This window comes from Chionomys nivalis, chromosome 18 (assembly GCF_950005125.1).
Source record: "Chionomys nivalis chromosome 18, mChiNiv1.1, whole genome shotgun sequence".
Lineage (NCBI taxonomy): Eukaryota > Metazoa > Chordata > Mammalia > Rodentia > Cricetidae > Chionomys > Chionomys nivalis.
The window spans coordinates 46,678,210-46,697,291 of record NC_080103.1 but is presented as its reverse complement, the minus strand read 5'-3'; the positions used below and the strand labels follow the sequence as shown (position 1 = coordinate 46,697,291).

General features: G+C 39.8%; 1 long non-coding RNA gene and 1 other non-coding gene across 5 annotated transcripts in view; one reads left to right on the top strand and one right to left on the bottom strand.

Annotated features, from left to right (window-relative positions):
* LOC130889316 (uncharacterized) overlaps nt 1–19,082 on the top strand; it is a 154,701-nt gene that overhangs the window by 114,031 nt on the left and 21,588 nt on the right. For 2 of the 4 annotated variants that reach the window (XR_009058541.1, XR_009058542.1), the window contains exons 2-3: nt 4,431–4,469; nt 17,244–17,341. This is a non-coding gene — a long non-coding RNA (uncharacterized LOC130889316). Of the gene's footprint in view, nt 1–4,430; nt 4,470–4,639; nt 4,778–8,602; nt 8,691–17,243; nt 17,342–19,082 lie in introns of those variants that run through there. The other 2 variants (XR_009058543.1, XR_009058544.1) reach the window with 2 other exon arrangements.
* LOC130890257 (small nucleolar RNA SNORA42/SNORA80 family) lies at nt 9,053–9,214 on the bottom strand. Its single transcript, XR_009058703.1, has one exon. It is a non-coding gene; the product is annotated as a small nucleolar RNA SNORA42/SNORA80 family (small nucleolar RNA).

Below are 19,082 nucleotides of genomic sequence, written 5' to 3'. Positions count from 1 at the left end.
CCTGGGTTAATGTTCTTAATCAAGTCGAACCCAACACCAGACATTGAGAATTTGCTTAACATTTTACTTTGACACTGAAGCCAAAGCTGGTGAGAGAGTGGCTGTGAACTTTCTCTCCCAAGCTTAGAATGTATCACCAACTTGGACACTGATTTTGATGTAACAAACATGTAGAGAGTGTTGGCAATATTTGTCTCCAAATGTCGCTGTTCAGGGTCTTAGAAATAATGTTAAAGATGTTAAAAAGCAGAGGCAGGCAGGAATCCTCTGCAGTGTTCTGAGTACCAGCTAAGAAGATTGACATGTGGAGTGGAATTCTGTAGATCATGCAGTAAAGGCTTATGAATACCATCCTCCTGAAGGTGGTGCAGAAACAAAAGCACAATAGAATACAGTTACTATGCTGCAGATGACAGAAACCCCACAGACTTAGTAATACAGAATCAGAACATTGTAAAATATAGACATATTTTGAAAATCATTATATAAGAATTAATGGTAATTTTTCATATCATAGTGCTATTTCTGTTAACTATCATATTATAATAAAATTGCAGCCAAAGTTTTTTTTTTTCAATTTTTGAGACAGTGTTTCTCAGAAGCTTTGTAGCTTGTCCTGGAACTAGCTCTTGTAGACCAGGCTGGCCTCAAACTCACAGATATTCCTGCCTCTGCCTCCTGAGTGCTGGAATTAAAGGCGTGCACCACTACAACCCAGCTCACAAGCAAAGTTTACCAGGAGGGTGTTTTACTCTACTCAGTTCCTGGGTGAACGGTGTGTTGTGCAGAGAGACCATGCCTGGGTCTGTAGTTTACAGTTTTTCCCATGGTTTCTTCCAGGACTTTCAAAGTTTTCAGTCTCAGATTAAGACCTTGGGCCCACTTTGAATTGATTTTTGTGTAGGGAAGAAGATGAGGACGTTAGTTTGATTCTGCATATGACTTTATGGTTCTCCTCAAAACATCTCTTGGAGACTGATTTTTCATTTTGTTTTGTTTTCCAGTGTATGTTTTCAGCACCTTTGTTAAAATTCAGTTCAATATATTCAAGTAACTATAAAACAAACAACAAAACAACGGCAACAAAAAAAACTCACAGATCTCCCCTCATGAGGGTTTCCCGTTGCAACCTCTCTGCAGCAGTCCCCACAAGCTCCACAGGCATCTGTTACCAAGCACTACCACAGTTAGCCCCTCACCACTGGCCAGCTCTGCGCTCTTACTTCTTGCCTAGCACAATGTTGCTTTTACACATTTCCCTGTGTCTGCCTTTCAGATGGATAGCTCTCTGGCTCCTGGGATCCTTTACACTGTGGATTGTGTGCTTCCCATGAACCCCCTCCTCAGGCTGCTGTCCCACTAGGTTAGCCACCTAGACACCGGCTCAGGCAACTGTCACATACTCTCAGCTCACAGCTATGTAGATTCAGCAGTGCCTCTCCTTTGTGCTGTGCATCGTCTGTGTTCTCAGCCCCGACCCTGCTGCACGATGACATCCAGCCTTACACTTCAGTGTCATCGTCAGCAGATTTGCTGGGACTCTGTATGAATCCACAAAGGATGATTTGGAAATAGAACAATTAAATGAGGGGATAATTAACTTACCTGGGATTCATGCAATGTCTATTATAATCATTATAAGTTTGGAAAATCTTGTTTCATCCCTGAAAAAATTGGTTGATATAAGAGCCAAATGTGAGGAATTGACTGATGAGATTCAGGCTGTAGAAAAAGTTACAACTGACAAGTTCCAAGCCTTAGAAAAACTCATTAAAACAGATAATAGAGATATTCAGTTAGAGACAGAGGAATTTAAAGGAGAACCAACCCACCATTACATTATGAAATTAGAGAAAAACATCCTAAGGTTATCGAATAACCAGCCTTAATTTATCCAGTCACCAACATGAACAACCACCATAATGGCAGGTATCCTCAAGGCTATGGAAGATCTCACTGAATTCCTGTGGAAAAGGTTAGATTTGAGGAGATGTAAAGAAATGATAGTCTCATATGGTATGCATTCACCCTTTGTGAAGCAGATGTTAAATTCATGGGCAACTAATAACAGAATTATCCCACAAGGTTGGGAAGACTTGGTTGAAGCAGTATTGGTGCCTGATCCACAATTACAATGGAGGACCTGGGGGAAAAATGAGGCTAAGACCATTGAACAACAAAGGAGGCCTAGAGGTATTGAAATATCCCAAGACCAACATCTGCGGGAGGGTGATTATGTTGGTGTACAAAGACAGTCTATATATGAAGAGCGCACTTTGGCTCTCTGCCATCCAGCAGCTTTGGATGCTTGAGACAGAGTTGAAGAAGTCAGAAAGCGAACTGAGTCATTTACTAAATTTATGCAAGGCCGAAAAGAAACCTTTACTGGTTTTCTTATAAATGTTGACTTCAGCTATAAATAGAATGATAACAATTCCAGAAGCTAGACAAATACCGACTTAATCTTTAGCTTTTGAAAAGGCTAATTTACAATTTTAAAAAAAGGGTAATCAGCACCCACAGAGTAAAGGGTCTGAGATATAGTCAATGTCAACACTCATAACCATGATGGTACTTGGATAGCAGTGGTTATTTCCAAAGGCTTGTAGAAAACTCAAAATATCGTATGTTTTAATTGTGATAAACAAGGTTACCTAAAAAGGGATTGTAGGCAAGGCATTTCTGGAAAGAGTGTTTTTTTTTTTTTTCTATCAATAATTCGAACAGAATGATCCTGCCTTCTGGACTGTTGATAAGTGTGGCAAAGGCCGATATTGGGCCAAAGAATGGAGTTCAACAAGGGACAGACTAGATAACATTTTGCCATTAGGAAATAACTTGGTGGAAGGGCTATCATAGGCCCCCATGTAAAACTGGTTTAATCATTATCTGTCACCATGGGGGAAACTCTTCCACAGAGAAATTAAAGGACCTAATGACTATGGAAAAAAACCAACCAACCAAACAAAAAAACAAAAATACTGCCCTGGATGACAGAACAGCTTTAGAAGATAAAATACAATGGACTAAGGGCGATGCAGGGCTATGTGGGTGTCTCCCTGTCAGGTTCCCTCCAGGGTTTGGCTCACTGAGGACAAGTCCAAAAGCACTGTTAATGTTAATATTCAATTATTTTGCTACTGAATGTAGCTGGAATCACACGTACATTTATGATGAAGATTCACTATATGGCCTTTAGTAGTGTGTTTATATTGCAAGCCTTAAAAAATTTGCCTGGAGCGACCTCTCCAGTAGCAGCTATAAGGAAGTGACCTACTATTGCTGAAATTTCCTCTTTATGGACAGAAAATGAATACTGGAAAAGAGTTTTAGTAATTTTGGGGATAGATTAACAACAAATATCTCAAAAGCAAGAGAATTCAGTTTGTAAAGAGAACTAACTGGATCCTTCCTCACATTGTACAAAGAATACCAATTTTGGGGGTCCTATTACATGTAAGTAAAGTAGCTCAAAGTCACTATGATACTGTTCAAAAGTCAGAATTATATGCATTCTTGTGGTATTATTAGATTTTTTCCAGAAGCTCTTAATATGGTTACAGACTCTCAGTAAGAAGTAAGAGTCATTTTATATATTGAAACCTCTGGATTTATACCAAATTATTCAGAATTTTGGTATTTGTTTAATTACAAGAACTAATTAGAAATAGAAATTATCCCTTATATATAATACATATCAGATCTCATACAGATCTACCAGGTTCTCTAGTACAAAATAATGGTGAAACTGATTAATTATTAGTAGAAAATATGCTAGAAACCTCAGAATTTCATAAGAACCACGATGTTAATAGCAAAGGTTTGAAAAAGGATTTTTCCATCACTTGACAACAAGCCACGGAAATTGTAAGAAAATGTCCTACTTGTTCTTTATATGATCAAACTCCACTACCTGCAGGAAATAATCCAAAGGGTATTCAAAGAATTGAAATTTGGTAAATGGTTTTGTTTCATTTTGCAGAGTTTGGGCAACTGTTTTGAATTCTGAAAAGACTGACTCTGTCATCACACATTTATTAGAATTTATAGCCATCATGGGGATACCTGTACAAATAAAGACTAAAAATGCTCCAGTAATGTCTCTTGTAAAATGAAACAGTTTTTTGTATATTACAACATAAAACATATTATAGGTATACCACACAATCCAACAGGGCAAGGAGTTATAGGAAGATCTACTCAAACTCTAGAAGATTTGCTTAATAAACAGAAGGAGATAATAAAGACCCCCAGAGATAGATTGTACAATACTTTATTAAGCTTACACTTTCTAAATGCTAATGAGAAAGTAATGACAGCTGCAGTGAGACACTGGATAATAGAAAAGCACTGCTGAATTAAATTAGCCTGTATACCTTTAATATGTGTTTACCTCAGAATGGAAAGTGGTTTTGCTTTTGTTTCCACAGGAGAAGAAAAGCTATGGATGCCATCAAAAATTGATAAAGGTAAGATCTTCTGATTCAAAGAGGTGATACTTCATCAAACAGCCTGACCATTCAATCAAAACTAACTTATACAACTTACAAAATGCTTTTCATTTGATCAGATATAACTTTTCAAAAGGGAAACTCCCCAAAGTTAGGGTTGAGGCAGGTTTTTGTTTTTGTCTTTCCAGGAGAATGAAGGCGCCCAACCAAGAAATCTGAAGACCACTGGATAAATGAAACACTAAGGAAAAAGGAAAAATTATTTTCAAGAGGTTGGGTAGGCAGTCTTTTTCTTTCAGTGTGGTATGAATATTTGTCATCATTTTGGGAGGTTGGTTACAAGTTGCTATTGGTAATGGTCAGGAAAAAATCTGAGCAAAGAAGAGTGGATTCAGGGATCTTGTTCTGAAAAGAAAAGGAGGATATAAAGTGATAGGACAAAAGGGTAGATGATTGAATCTACTTTTAACCCCAAAAGCCTACTAGTCTTAAATATTTTACATTGGTATGGATTCTTGTATACTGATACAAATTTGAGGTTATTTTTGTTACATTGTATATATACTCTTGCTTAAGATATATTTGTTAGAACCTACTGCACATACATTTCTACTCTTGTTCAAGGTATTATACCTATACAGCTCATTTAACAATCTAATGTAAATTTCTAGTCCTTGAAAGTTATTATTATAAACTGGTTAGAATAATAAAGAAATGCAGATTAGTAGTTAGTCACCCATTACAATAAAACTTGTAATCATGTTAGGTATGCTTTCTAGGTCAAACAGAGATATAGTTTAGATAGACAGGTGGCCTTCAAATACTTCAGAGATCTACAGAATATGGCATTTAAGATATATTTTAATAACATAAGGCTTTTTATGAGAATGAGACATGCCTGTTTCTGGCAGCATCAATCTACTTAAAACAAGATGATAGGTATTGAATAAATGGAGTTTACTTTCTTTGTGGCAAAAGTAAGCCACTGGGCAAGAAACTGCCCTTGCTTCAATTGCTGACAATGTGCTATACAAATTAGACAAGCAGGACACAAAAGAATATGACTGCCAAACTTTGCCAAGACAAGGTGAGGTAGTTCTTTAAAAATCATGCCTCACAGAAAAGTCTGTCAGATAGTCTAGGCCTTCAGGCCAAAGATGAATGCCCCAGTTTTACAGAGGAACTTTGGATGACTGTCCAGGCAGTCACTTATTTCCATCATTTCTTAGTTTTGGAAGTTGTTTATTCTGCACTTCCTGTTTACTCAGATAATATTATATCCTTCTCAGGTCCCTGATGATGTTGAAGATTAGATAGTTATAGTTTTCCTTGCTACCAAATTCATAAAAGAAACTCACAAAAGAGGTGTAAAGTATATAAGGTTGAGAAACATAAAAAGTTAGCTTTGTATTGGTAATGCAAGTTAGGATAGAAAGTGAATTAGATACAAAACTTTGGACTCACCAAGAAGGACAGATAATGGAATATTTTCTCTGAATTTGTCAAATACAAATGGACTGGACATTGTTAATGTAATTCTTGCCTACATATATTTGGTATATATTTATTATTCTTATTGTATATAATTTTTCTATGTTAGTTAAGACCTTTGCTTTTTATTTAGACAAAAAGGGGGGACTGTTTTGTGATATTTTGATTGTGTTCTGACAAATAAAGCTTGCTTGGAATCAGAGCTCAGAGTCAGCCAGTAGCTGACCTAAATTAGCCATAGAGGTTTGGAAGAGTGTAGACAGAGAGGGGAAAGGAAGTAGTAAGGAGGTAGAGAAAGTATCTCTGCCCTTTTGAATGGAGGAACAGTAGAGATAGGAGGTGACTGGTGGCTGTTCCCTGCTTCTCTGATTTTCAGGTTCCTACCCCAATATCTGACTCCTGAATGATAAAGATTAATTAGATTAATGCTGCCAATACCCTCCGAGTCCTACTTCTTACAGACATGTTACCTCTACTTCCTCACCTGTTACCATAATGGCTGGATCTCTAGTTCTGTCTCTCCTCTCAGTGTGAACTACTTCAATCTGCTCTCTTTCCCACTTCTGCATTGAACATTCATCCATCACAGTGACATTGCAAACTGTGGTATTTCACACAATATATATCTCCAAACAGCTTTACATAAAAACACTTATTGTAATGAGTCATTGATCTGGTTCAAGGTTTTTGGTTTCTGAAGCACCATTTAGTACAGGACTATTGCTGAGATCCTCTCAAATATCTTGCTGTTGCCCAGAGTCAGGGTAACCTTATGGCTGGGCAGCTTATACAGGGGTAGGATCTTCTCAAGCGTCTGGCCACCACACACCTCCCTTGGCACCAGGTGTTTGCAGCCCCTGCTCTTCAGAGCCCCACTCAGCAACGACATGCTACGCCACCCTCCAAAGTTGCCATGGCTACTGCGTATCTAGTTTGGCTTCTCTCCTCCCTGTAAGCAGCACTGCTCCGCCATATTTTTCTTCAATTTCATGAGATGACTTTTTAAAAGCATCTTCCCATGAAACCTGCCCCCTTTTCATTGTTCTGGAGATGCTGCACACTTTGCAGGTTCATCCACTGCTGATGTGTCTCCCCTCAAAGACCCTGTGGGTCTGAGTGACTTCACGGTCCGGCGGTCCAGCAAGGGCAAGTGGCTACCACCATCTTGCATGAAGTCCCCCTTTGAGTGTTTTGTCTAGCATTCTGGTTCACTTCCCGCTCAACTCAGCCACTGTAAGGCTATAATTTATCAAGGAGTCAGTTGCCTTTCTTAAACTTCCTGTATTCCGCTGTGGCTTTTCACATCGTTTGGGGCGGAAGCCTGCCCCACTTTCATGCTGAGTGTCTTCCCTGGAATGCCTGTTGTGGTTGAACACTATGACCGTAAACACCTTAGGGAGTAAAGGGTTTATTTCATCTAACAGTTTGTAGTCCATCATCCCAGGAAGTCAAGGCAGTATCAAGACAGGAGCTGTAATAAAAGCCATGGAGGAGTGCTGCTTTACTGGATTGCTCTCCAAAGCTCTCTCATCCTTTTTTTTTTTTTTTTTTTTGTACTATTCAGGACCATTGGCACTCCCTACAGTGAGCTGGGCCCTCTCACACCAATCACTAATTAAGAAAATGATTCCTGGACTTGCTTATAAGCCAATCCAGTGGGTCATTTTCTCAATAAAGGTTCCCTCTTTCCAAATGACCCTAGCTTGTGTCAAGTTGTCATGAAAGTAGCCAGCACACTGAGAAATTCCTTTAGAAAGCTTTCTCCCCTCCCGGCCCCACCTACACTTAGCTCTATAGGCTCCCCTTGCCAGGCTACAGCTGAACACTATTTCCAATTTTCTCTTAGTTTACTTTGTGTTTCTCCATGCTTTTTAGCTTCCCCATTCCCCTTTCCTCTTTTCTGGTCCCTACTGTTCTTTCTCTTTGGAATATAGTTGTTTTTCCCACCTCCTAACCCCCAACAGTTCTCATTCACAGTTGGCAGAAAAGACTTCTAACCCATTGTCTTAGTACAGAACTCAGTTTTAGTTAATTTCTGGAGAGAGTTCTAGAGGGAAGAACAACTTTCAGGGAAATCAGCAGTTAGTAGTGGAGAAATGAAGAGGAACCTGAGAAGTCCAAGGGGTTAAATAACACAGAATCTCCAAGAGAACTGGAGAGTAAAGAAACTAACGAGAAGCACACACTGGAGGTTATTATTAACCATGAAAGCAGGATGTGCCTGCAGCTAAGGCTGGGGGCCAGACAGGGTGAAAAAGGAGAAATCCCTCTTTGGAGAATGAAGGGAAGGAGGCAGGGAGTAACTGGGAGACAGGCCACCCTAAGCTGGGGTTTTTATGGCCTGCAAAAGTGAGAGCATCAGGACATCCTACTGAGAGTAGGTGCTGGAGAAGGGGCAGCCTGAAGACATGGGGCCCCAGGAGTGGAGGGCAGGGGTATTTAGCCTTCTAGAGAGACCTGATGTGTGATCATTGGATGTGAGCGTAGGCTGAAGTTAATGCAAATGAATACAAATGCTGATTGCCCTATTCTCCTGCTACCTTTCCAACTATGCCCTTTTGGAGTGTGGTGGCGTGAAAGAATGTAGACCCCAAAGAGAATCGCACTTGGAAGACATGTGTCACTGTCGAGGCGGGCTTTGAGGTCTCACATGTGCTCAAGATGCTGCCTAGTATCTTAGACCACTTCCTGTTCCTGTTCAAGATGTAGAGCTCTCACTATCTCGCCAGCACCTGAACTTCTGAAACTGTAAGCCAGCCCCAATTAAATATTCCCCTTTATAAGAGTTTTCGTGGTCATCATGTCTCTTCCCAGCAATAGAAACCTTAAAACATGGAGTGAGCTCTATGCTGCTTGGTAAACGCCGTTGAGATCTGGCTTCCCTAACAGTTCTACCAATAAACAACATTAGCGAGATCTGAAGGTATCAGGAGAGGGGAGGGAATGTCTTTCCCATTTTTCAATGCTATCTTCTCTTGACATAACATTAGCTTCATCTGGCAACTACTTTGAGCTCCACAGATGCTAACCTTGCCTTCTACCCTCAGAGAGATGCACGGCGGCTGGATTACAATTCTCTTGATAGAATAAATATGAGATGTGCCCCCTCCCACTGTGTGTCCCACTTCAATGTCAGCAGCCTACGGGCACAGAGGCTGGATAATGGTTGGGAGCCCCAGTTTGTTCCAGCATGGGATGCTATGAGGAAATTTGCTTGCTTAGTAACCACAGGCTAGCCTATTTTGCCAAAGGTCTTCACCCCAAATCCCTGTGGCCTTTCTCTGGAAATCTCCACCACAATTTTCAAGGGACTTAATGTTCTCAGTGTTCTGAATGACTTCATCATGTGGCATTTTGGCCCTCTACGATACCCATAATTTTGAATTTAATCTACTTTATTTTGATTGCAGAGTTTTCATATTGAACATTGACATATTGATGGTTCTTGGCACTGGTAGCCCTCACAGAAACAGACTTTCAAGTAAACACATGTGTTTACACAGATGGAAATAATGATTTAATAATGGTTATTATTTGCCAAACTAGCACTGCAATGAGCCTGTTTATATGGCTTGAGAAGACAGGGAAGACTCTAGAAGGACCAGCAGAGGAGAAGCCAATAGAGATGAATGGCCGAGCCCTGTCTCCCCGCTTCATTACTGGTGTGAGAGAGCTTGGCTTTGAAGAGTTTTGCTCCCCATTTCCCTTCATGTAGAGATTCCTAGAGCACTTCCGTGGTATTTAAAACATAGTAGCTTCTTTTGAACTGGTGTATTACACAGTCACCAAAAATGTTATCACACACACACACACACACACACACACACAGAGCTATGAAATTTGTTTTTAAATCTATCTTCCTTCCTTCCTTCCTTTCTCCCTCCCTCCCTCCCTCCCTCCCTCCCTCCCTCCCTCCCTCCCTCCCTCTCTCCCTCCCTCCCTCTCCTCCTTCCTTCCTTTTTTCTTTCTTTCTTTCCTTCCTTCTTTCTTTCAAGACAGGGTTTTTGTGTGTAACTGTGGAGCCTGTCCTGGAACTAGCTCTTGTAGACCAGGCTGGCCTCGAACTCACAGAGATCCCCCTGCCTCTGCCTCCCTAGTGCTGGGATTAAAGGCATGCGCCACCTCCCCCCCACCCCCCCGTCCTCAAGCACTTTTATTGTCTTTATCTCTGCTATTTTCAACCTTTCCAGCTTTCACTTCATTGGCACTATACAAGCACACATATGCATGGTGTTCTCTGTGGCTTCTTACTGAAGAACAGTGACATCTGCTCTCCCACTTCTTCCTGGCTTTCCCCAAAGCCAGTGCTGTCAGAGTTTAATCTCATTATCTTGATGCTTATCTGGCATCTCTAAGTACAGTGTGTCCATCAGAAATCTGATTTCCCTTTGGCATTTGTAATGTCATCTTGGAGGAGCTGGATTTGTGACTTTAGGGGCAGACCCTGCAGCCCTTCCATTTCCTAACTGAGCAACAGAGCACGTGGTTGCAACCATGAAAATGATGTTGCAAACCAACCTTGCAGTTTACAATGCCTTTTCCTATAATCAAGTGTTTACTTAAAGCTTTAGCTTAGGTTTGCTTAATAGCTATGAACAACTTAATTCCCAAAACATCACCAGCATCTGAGTGTCCTTTCAGGACAGACAGATGTGTCAAGTAGCCTGCCAATTTGTCTGCCGAAAAGTCCCTGCTGGTGTCTCAACTGGCTCAATAAGGCTGTGTGTCTGCTTCTGCGCCACACCTGCTGTGTTGCTGTCTCACAAGTGTGTTAACACTTTAGTAAAAATTACAGACATTTGTTTTCTTGCTGTTTGGGAAGCCAGACGTCCGAACTCTCTATCACTGGGTTAGCGAGTGGGCTGAGTGGCGCTCTCTGCAGAGTCGAGAGCAAGGAAGCTTTGTGAGCCCTTGCCATGTTCTGCGGTCGCTTGCACTACTTAGGTTGCTGTTCTGGCACGCCAAGTGTGCCCCCCCCCCCTTGCCCCTTTCCTCTTCCTCTTCCTTTCCTAGCTGTGCTTAGAAACTTTTAGAGCGTTCTGTTTATATCTGTAACAATGTGCTTTGGGTGGACACACACACACACACATATATTAGCAATTTTACTGTGGTTGACATCTGAGAAAATAATGGCACGAAATAGGAAAACTGGAAAAGGAGATAATCACATTTAACATAAGTCTTATGTGACCCTAGGGCATTAACAAAGGAAACAAGGCCCAAAGGCCCAAAGGCAGAACTTAGTAAATTATGAAAATATGATGAAGCAGATGTGCTTGAGCCTGGGTAATTAAATGGGTAAAGTGATGATCTGTCTATCCATCTGTTTACCAAAACTAGCTAGCCAGAGCACATTATTCTATTTACTCAGAGAACTCCAACCGACACAGAAGAAAATAGCAATAAAATTTAAATCCATATCCAGCTGGAGAACTGATTAAATTCCTGAATCCTCCAAGAAGCAACACCCATTCTTAACTTACTAATATATAGCTTAATTTCTGGTATCCTGAGCAAGATGTCAGGCATCCAACAAAAATTAAGTAAAAAATATAAGAAAATATTATCATTTATAATAGGTAAATCAATCCAAATAGCTATATGTGATTCATATATTGCAAGATTTGACAAACACTTGAAAATAATCATTAATATTATGTTAAAAAGTAGGAAAAACAAATAACTCACAGGACCATGTTGGGGGATTTCATTATCACATCGGAGATATAAAGCAGTCAAATGGGAATGTAGTAAGAATTTTAATTCACTATACTGCAGATGAATTATTCCTTTGGTGATTCTATGAAAACACTGAGCACAGCAAAAGAAAGTAAAAAAGAAATTGAAATATAGAAATTATATAAAATGAATGACAAAAGAAAATAAATAGGAAAATATCATAGTGTCATGAGTTAAAGGATGTCAAATGGTCTAATATCTAAGAAACAAAGAGTCCCAGAAGAGTCCCAGCCAATCTGAATGCAGAACTATAGAGCCCAGTTCTAACTGATGCATGTAAAATACAACTCCTGCACCTTAAGCTCAGAGAACATTGTGGAAAAGAAGGCAGAAAGCTTGTAAGAGCCAGAAGATCAGAGAGTTTTCTGTGAGGCTGTGCCACCTACTAATGTCAGAAGACACGTCCATAAAGCATCACTAACGTGACTGTCTAAACATGAGCTGAACAAGGACAACAGTAGACAGGCTAAAGGGGGTGGGAGCAAAGACCACGCAGGCTCAGATCTACACAAGGAGCTACAGGCAAGTAAAGAATGCCAAGAGAGGGAAAAAGAAGTCTTCCCAAGAAAAAGCACACTGACTGATTATTCAATACCCAATGGTCAGTACTGAAAATACACCTACAAGTAGCATTATATGGATCCAGCAAGTTATATTTAGGAAAACAGCTGTGTGTGTGCTGCAGAATGTTTATTTAACTATGCAAAGATGTGCTGCATTTGCTTCATTATGTAAAGATGTATTGCTGCTTTTCCTGACCTGACTAAGGCTCCTGATTGTTCTAATCAAAAGCTGAATGGCCAATAGCAAGGGAGGAGGCATAGGTAGAACTTGCAGTCAGGGAAAGTAAGTAGGAGGAGGAATTTAGGCTCAGGAAAGAAAGAAAAGGAGATGCCAGGGAGATGTCAGGGGCCAGCCAGTCAGATATGGAGGAAGCAAGAAAGTAGGACTTACAGAATGAGAAAAAGGTAAAAATACCCGACGCAAAATGTAGGTGAATAGAGACGGGTTAAGTTAAGTTAAAAGAGCTAGTGGGACAATCCTAAGCTAAGGCTGAGCATTCATAATAAATAATGAGTCTTCATGTCTTTATTTGGGAGCTGGTTGGTAGCCCAAAGAAAATGCCAACTACAGTTTGTGTATGAGTGTGTATGTGTGCATGTGTGTATGTGCATAGAGCTATGTATGTGCATGTATATTTACATGTAGCTACAATTAATGAAAGAGTGGCCATGAATTTGAAAAAGAGCAATGGGATATGGAGGGGTTTTGAAAGAGGAAAGGGAAGAGGGAGAATGATGTAATTATAATCTCAAAAATAAGAAAAGATTTTGTATAAAAGAGTTCCAGGAGAAAAGCAATTTTCGAAAGGATAGGAAATATTTAAGAGATAATAAATTAGAATTTTTACAATGCTCCTGAAGGATAATTGTTGTAATATACAAGAATTCTGATAACTTTCCATGCACATGTGATCTGAATGCACACATATGCATGTACATGCTCCAGGAACATTGTACTTAGGCCCAATGAATATTAAAGATGAAGTTAAAACACTGAAGGTATTGTTTTATCAGAAAATACACAAGTCACAGAAGAAATATACTGAAAAGAAAACCTGCCCATAATTTCTTACTTGTTGAAAACACCTTTAAAAAACGAAAGCAAAATAATTTTAGAGAAACAAAATCTGAATTTATTCCAGTCAATAATGCCATAGTGAAACAAAAATGTCATAGGGATTTCTATCTTTGATGTTCTTTATCAACATATATTAATTATTCTTGATAATAAATTTCATTGTACCATTTTCATACAGGTGCATTTGTATTTTGATGACAGTCACCCACCCCTTATTCTTCTCTGTCCCCTCTTACTCCTTCTGAACCCCCTTCTCTCTCAGTCACACTGAGATTATGATGCCAGATGGAAATTTGAATGCACATAAATGAAGAACCTAGGAAGCCAAAATGAAGCCCTGTGTACAAGACACAGGCTTATTTTCAAACTCTGAAATGCTTGTCATCTGCATGGAATCTAATAACAGTGACATTAGAAGTAAAGTGGATGGCAACAGTCACACTGAGAATGGAGGGGGAAACAGGCGGTGCACAGTAGTTATGGTGTCTATGGAGAGCTACAGTACCACCTGAGGGTGGGTGACTATTATTAACAGTTAAGGAGATTATTATGTCTTAATGAAGAGGAGAAGTGAGAGATGACCATATTAAATGAAAAGGCTAAACCTAGGAAGAAAGATAAATGTCACAAGTTTTGTCTTGTATTGAGAAAAGGACACGAAAGTAGAAGGAAAGGGGAATTATTTCGGAAAAGAAGATAATGGGGGTAGGAGACAAAGGAAAGTGAAAATGTCATAATAAAGCTCATTATTTTATACAATGCAAAAACCTGAAGTATTCCCACACATTTTAAGGGGCTGTGAAACAAATATTTGATGATGCTAAATTAGTGCTGGTATGAAAAACACTAAATGGTGAAGGAAGAAAAGAAAGTTCCAGTACAAACTTTTCCCTAGTTAAGCAAAATAAGTAAATAAACAACAACAACAAAACCAATAGAGATGAACCCAGAATATGAAGACAGAAGTTTCTGCCCTGCCCAGTCCCACAGCTGTTCAGTCCCAAAGAAACACACAGAGGCTTATATTAATTACTATTTGGCCTATTGCTCAGGTTCATTATTAACTAGCTCTTACAACCTAAATTTACACATAATTCTTGTCCATGTTTAGCCACATGCTTGGTACCTTTTATCAGTACAGCATTCTCATCTTGCTTCCTCTGTGTCTGGGTGGAAACTGTATCTTTCCTCTTATCAGAGTTCTCTTGGTCTGGTTTCCCCACCTATACTACTGGACAATCAGTGTCTTATTAAACCAGTATGTGAGGGACAAATCTTTACAGTGTACAAAAAGAATTATCCCACAACAGAACTTAACATAAATGAAAATGGAAATTCATAAAAACAAACAGAAAATAAAGAAATCACTAAAAGCAAAGGCAGTTAGTTCTTGTAGAAGATTATTCTAATGAATAGATCTCTTGGTAGTCAGTCTGGTTTATTAACATACACAAATAACACATTCAGTCCCAAAAGAGAAGGAAGTGAGCTAAACATGCACTAGAGATGCTAAAATATCAGTGACATTTACAAACAGTTTTAACTGATGAACGTGCCAATTTAAATGAAGTGAACAAATTCATTGATAGCTGAAAGTTGTCATAGGGTCAATGGTGAAACAAAACGAAACAAAATCTGTTAAACCCTGTGGTTAATTAAAACATTAGATGTTTATTTTAAAACTCCACACAAAGCCAGCTACTTGCCCGGGTAATATGAGTCATTATTCTAGAAATCTCTCAAAGAAGAAATAAACCTATTTTCTCGATATCAAAAACAGGGTGATTATTTACATTTCCAAATTTATTTGATAAGGTTGGTGTTGGTAGCTAAACCTAACTCATACATGTCACAGGAAAACTTAAGATTTCAGGAACATGGAAATAAAAATCTTTAACAATGTACTGACAACTCATACAATGTATCAACAACAATATACAAAAATAATTTATTTATGACTGAGTAGAATCCACACGGGGAATGCAAAACTTATTTCGTGCTCAAGTGTTAATGCAGCTCAACACAGAATGCATGAACACATTGATAAACAGAGGTGCATATTATCATCCTCATAGATGAAAGTAGACTTATGATAAAAATCTAATTTCCATGCAGACTTATCAAAACCTAATAGTATCAACAAATTTCATATTAAATGATCCAGTGCCTATGTTTGGAACCAAAACAAGTAATTCCACTCTCAGAAATTTGGCATTTACTCAGGGAAGGCATTCAAATGAGTATAATAGAACAAGAAGAGCTGATGAAACCAAAACAGATGACATCATTGCGATTGCTGAGGGTATGAAGTTGCCTTTCTAACAGATGACATCATTGCGATTGCTGAGGGTATGAAGTTGCCTTTCTAACAGATGACATCATTGTGGTGTGCTGAGGGTATGAAGTTGCCTTTCTAATAGATGGCATCATTTTTTTAAAATAAAATCAGTGGGCTACCATCTACTAAAAAAATAGTAAACACTTTATGTCTCAAAAATATTCATGCACAATGAAGAGCCTATGATTATTTTTAGAATTTTTCATATAATATTGTTAAAATATTATTGATCCTATGTAACTAAAGCTATGGAAGGAAAAACCCAGGGTTGGACAGCAGGGGTTAGTATAAAAGGGCTTCATATAAAATTATAGAATAGGGCTGGCAAGTTGGATGAGTGGATAAAAGAGCTGGCTGCCAAGTCTGACACCCTGAGTTCAGTCCCTGAGATCCACATGGAGAAAGGAGAGGCCAGACCTCCTCAAGTTGTTCTCTGATACAAACACACACACACAGTTCAATTAATCAATAAAATTATAGTTTACATAAAGCAACCTGAGAGGAGAAGGCAGATCTAGATTGTCTTGGGAGGCCTATGGAGGTCGATTAATCACAAAGAGCTACCAGGGAACTTTGAGAGAGGTGGAATCTTGTATCTCGTTTGTGGACAGCAAATAGTATAGTGACCAAGGTTCATTGAGTTGGACAAGGAAAATGAGAATGAAATGAGTATATTTATGTGGACGGCTGATGTGAGAAGTAAATTAAAAATTACCATTATCTGTCATCATAGAGACGCAAAACCTCAGAGACTCCAGGCTTGGAATTTACCCATCATTCAGTGTTGCATTCCTTGAAATGTCCAGGCTATGGGAGAAAGAGTGACATGGTCCAATGAAGAGCCACGGTGCCATCGGTTTCTCTTATTTACACTTACTTGAACTTATTTAAGGGAAAACTCTTGAACTTTTTATGTGCAACAAAACACCTCGCCGCCATTCTATTTGTGTTGGCTTTGGTGAAGCATGAGTCTACGCAAAAGAAACGCAGAGCCCTGAAGCTGATGGTTCATTAATTTATCATTCATTCATTCTTCATTCCCTGCTTTCCTCTCCTTCTGCTCAGACCCCAGACAAGGTGTCCCCGGGAGGATATTTACTTTTAACACAAGAGTAGACAACACATGTAACTCAAGACTGTAGTGATCTTTTTTAATGCTACTGGATGCAGCCAGGGTAGCTATGATCCCTAGCTGTGGGGCTGTACAATTCAGGTGTGGGGTAAATCAGAACCAAGGCTCAGATAAGCACGATCCTTCGTTTTCTGCTTTGCTTTCACTGCAAGGGCAATTTCTCAATATTTGTTGGCAGAGTGAATACTTTGAGAACTGTTTGCTTGGACGCACTCTTACACAGTTGTGGATCGGGATTCTAATATTTCTGTTTAGCACATAATTCAGGGTATTAAACAAGTTCTGCTCATGTCTGATGTTTCCCAGTAAGTGCCTAACTTAAAAACAACAAGCCACAACAATAAAAGAAATTTGTATGTATACTCCTACTTAGCAATTTGACAGAAAGCTGTAAGTCAGTATTATATTTTTCATGCTGTTTACACAAACGATTTCACCTGTTTTTCTGCAGCTACCAACTCCCACCTTAGTGCAACTTTACACAAATAGGACTCCAATGCGATCGCCACTTTCAAATCTTACAGCGAGCGCTTAATGGAATTGCCAACAGTAAGTACTTAAGTATGCTGTCACTGTGTAACATAGGCTTTGATCCCATCTGTGTAAGCTACTGGCAGTAATTTCCACCCAGTTCTACCAAATCCTTTGGATGGCCCTGTCGCCGACCTTGGCACTTCTCACTCCAGGGCTTATAGAGCCACAAAGTCGCAAGGATGTAATAAGTATTTTATTGAGCTATGCTTTTAGGTGATAGCAGTAAAATAGGCCACACCCATAAGCTGGTGGCAGTTAAGCAGTTCTGTAAGCTCAGAGCTTTCTGTCAAGGAAGACGAAGCAACTGGTTTGTTCTGCTTTTTATAGAGCGTGTTCCTCTGCCTTAGATGTCCATATGCCTGACAGATGTCTAAGCAGGGTGATCCTGCAGCTAGACATCTCAACCAGGACAGGTGAGAGTGGCTGGCTGATGACTAGTGATGGCTTCGTGACAACTGTCACTGTCAAACCGAGAAACGTGCTAACCCCCTGTCACAGTGATAGCACGGGTTTTATGTGACAATGGGCTCAGCTGGCACCACATAGATGTTGTCTCAGATTTCTCAGATGACTGCCATGATCAACAAAAAGTCAGCACCTCTGCTATCACAAACAGAAGTGAGCATTTGAAGGGTGAGGATTTGGAAACTGGCAAAAGTTGAAGCGAGGCGCTCGTCTGACCTTGCTCTCAGTTACCGCCCCTTCATTTCACCTTCAGCTGCGGCCATGGTTGGGCTCTTAAATGCTTCCCCAGTCCCTTGAAATATTATGCCGTGCTCTGTCACCTCTGCCTTCCATTCCAGACCTCGCTTCCCACTTACTTTTTATTTTTAGAAAAGATTTATTTATTTATCACATACACAGTGTTCTGCCTGCACACATGTCTGCATGCCAGAAGCGGGCACCAGATCTCATTCTAGATGGTTGCATGCGGTTGCTGGGAATTGAACTCAGGACCTTTGGAGGAGCAGTCAGTGCTCTTAAGCTCTGAGCCATCTCTCTGACCCATGCCCCACTTACTTTCTTTTTGGCAGGTATGGTCTGCGAGTTCTATGACTGTGGACCTTCAAGGTGGACTTTTAGCTCACCCCTAGTCATGCTATAAGGCACTGAGGAGAAGTGCCCAACTGCTGCCTCAGTGGAGGGCTGAAGGTCAGCCTCCATCCCAGTTAGCTCCTCTGGTCTTTGACATAGTGGTTGTGACAATACATTTTAAAGCTAGCAAAGACACAGCTTTAAAAGTACTAACTCTTTCAGTATTTAGCGCATTTAGCACCAATAAATGCACTCTGAGTTACATGATTAGGATCAAGTTTCCCCTGAGAGCAAGGTATCCTTAACAGTTGTCTTGCCTGTGATTGTGCTTTCAGAGGGAAGCGTGAGCTCAGTACTAAAGCTGTGGTCTGGTAGTGCCTCCCTGGCAAAGGAACCCTACTTCCCATGGAGATAGTGTTGCAAGTAATTTACCTGTTATCCCCACTCCCATTGTTATTTGCTTCATTTATGCATGTATATACCATTTTGTAAGTGTTTGTATTAGAAATGTACGTACATACGTACACAGCATCTAAGGTGTGCAGTCCAGTGTGTCTTCTGAATGAGGTCTCAGGAGTGTATCACTACAATGATTTCTATGATCATTCTAGGACTGGAGTGTCACGCACACGTAATCTCAGCAGGAGGGAATCTGGAACAGGAAGGTGGCAAGTAAGTGTGTGGGTTAGACCTTGCCACACACAACCAAGTAATTCAATGA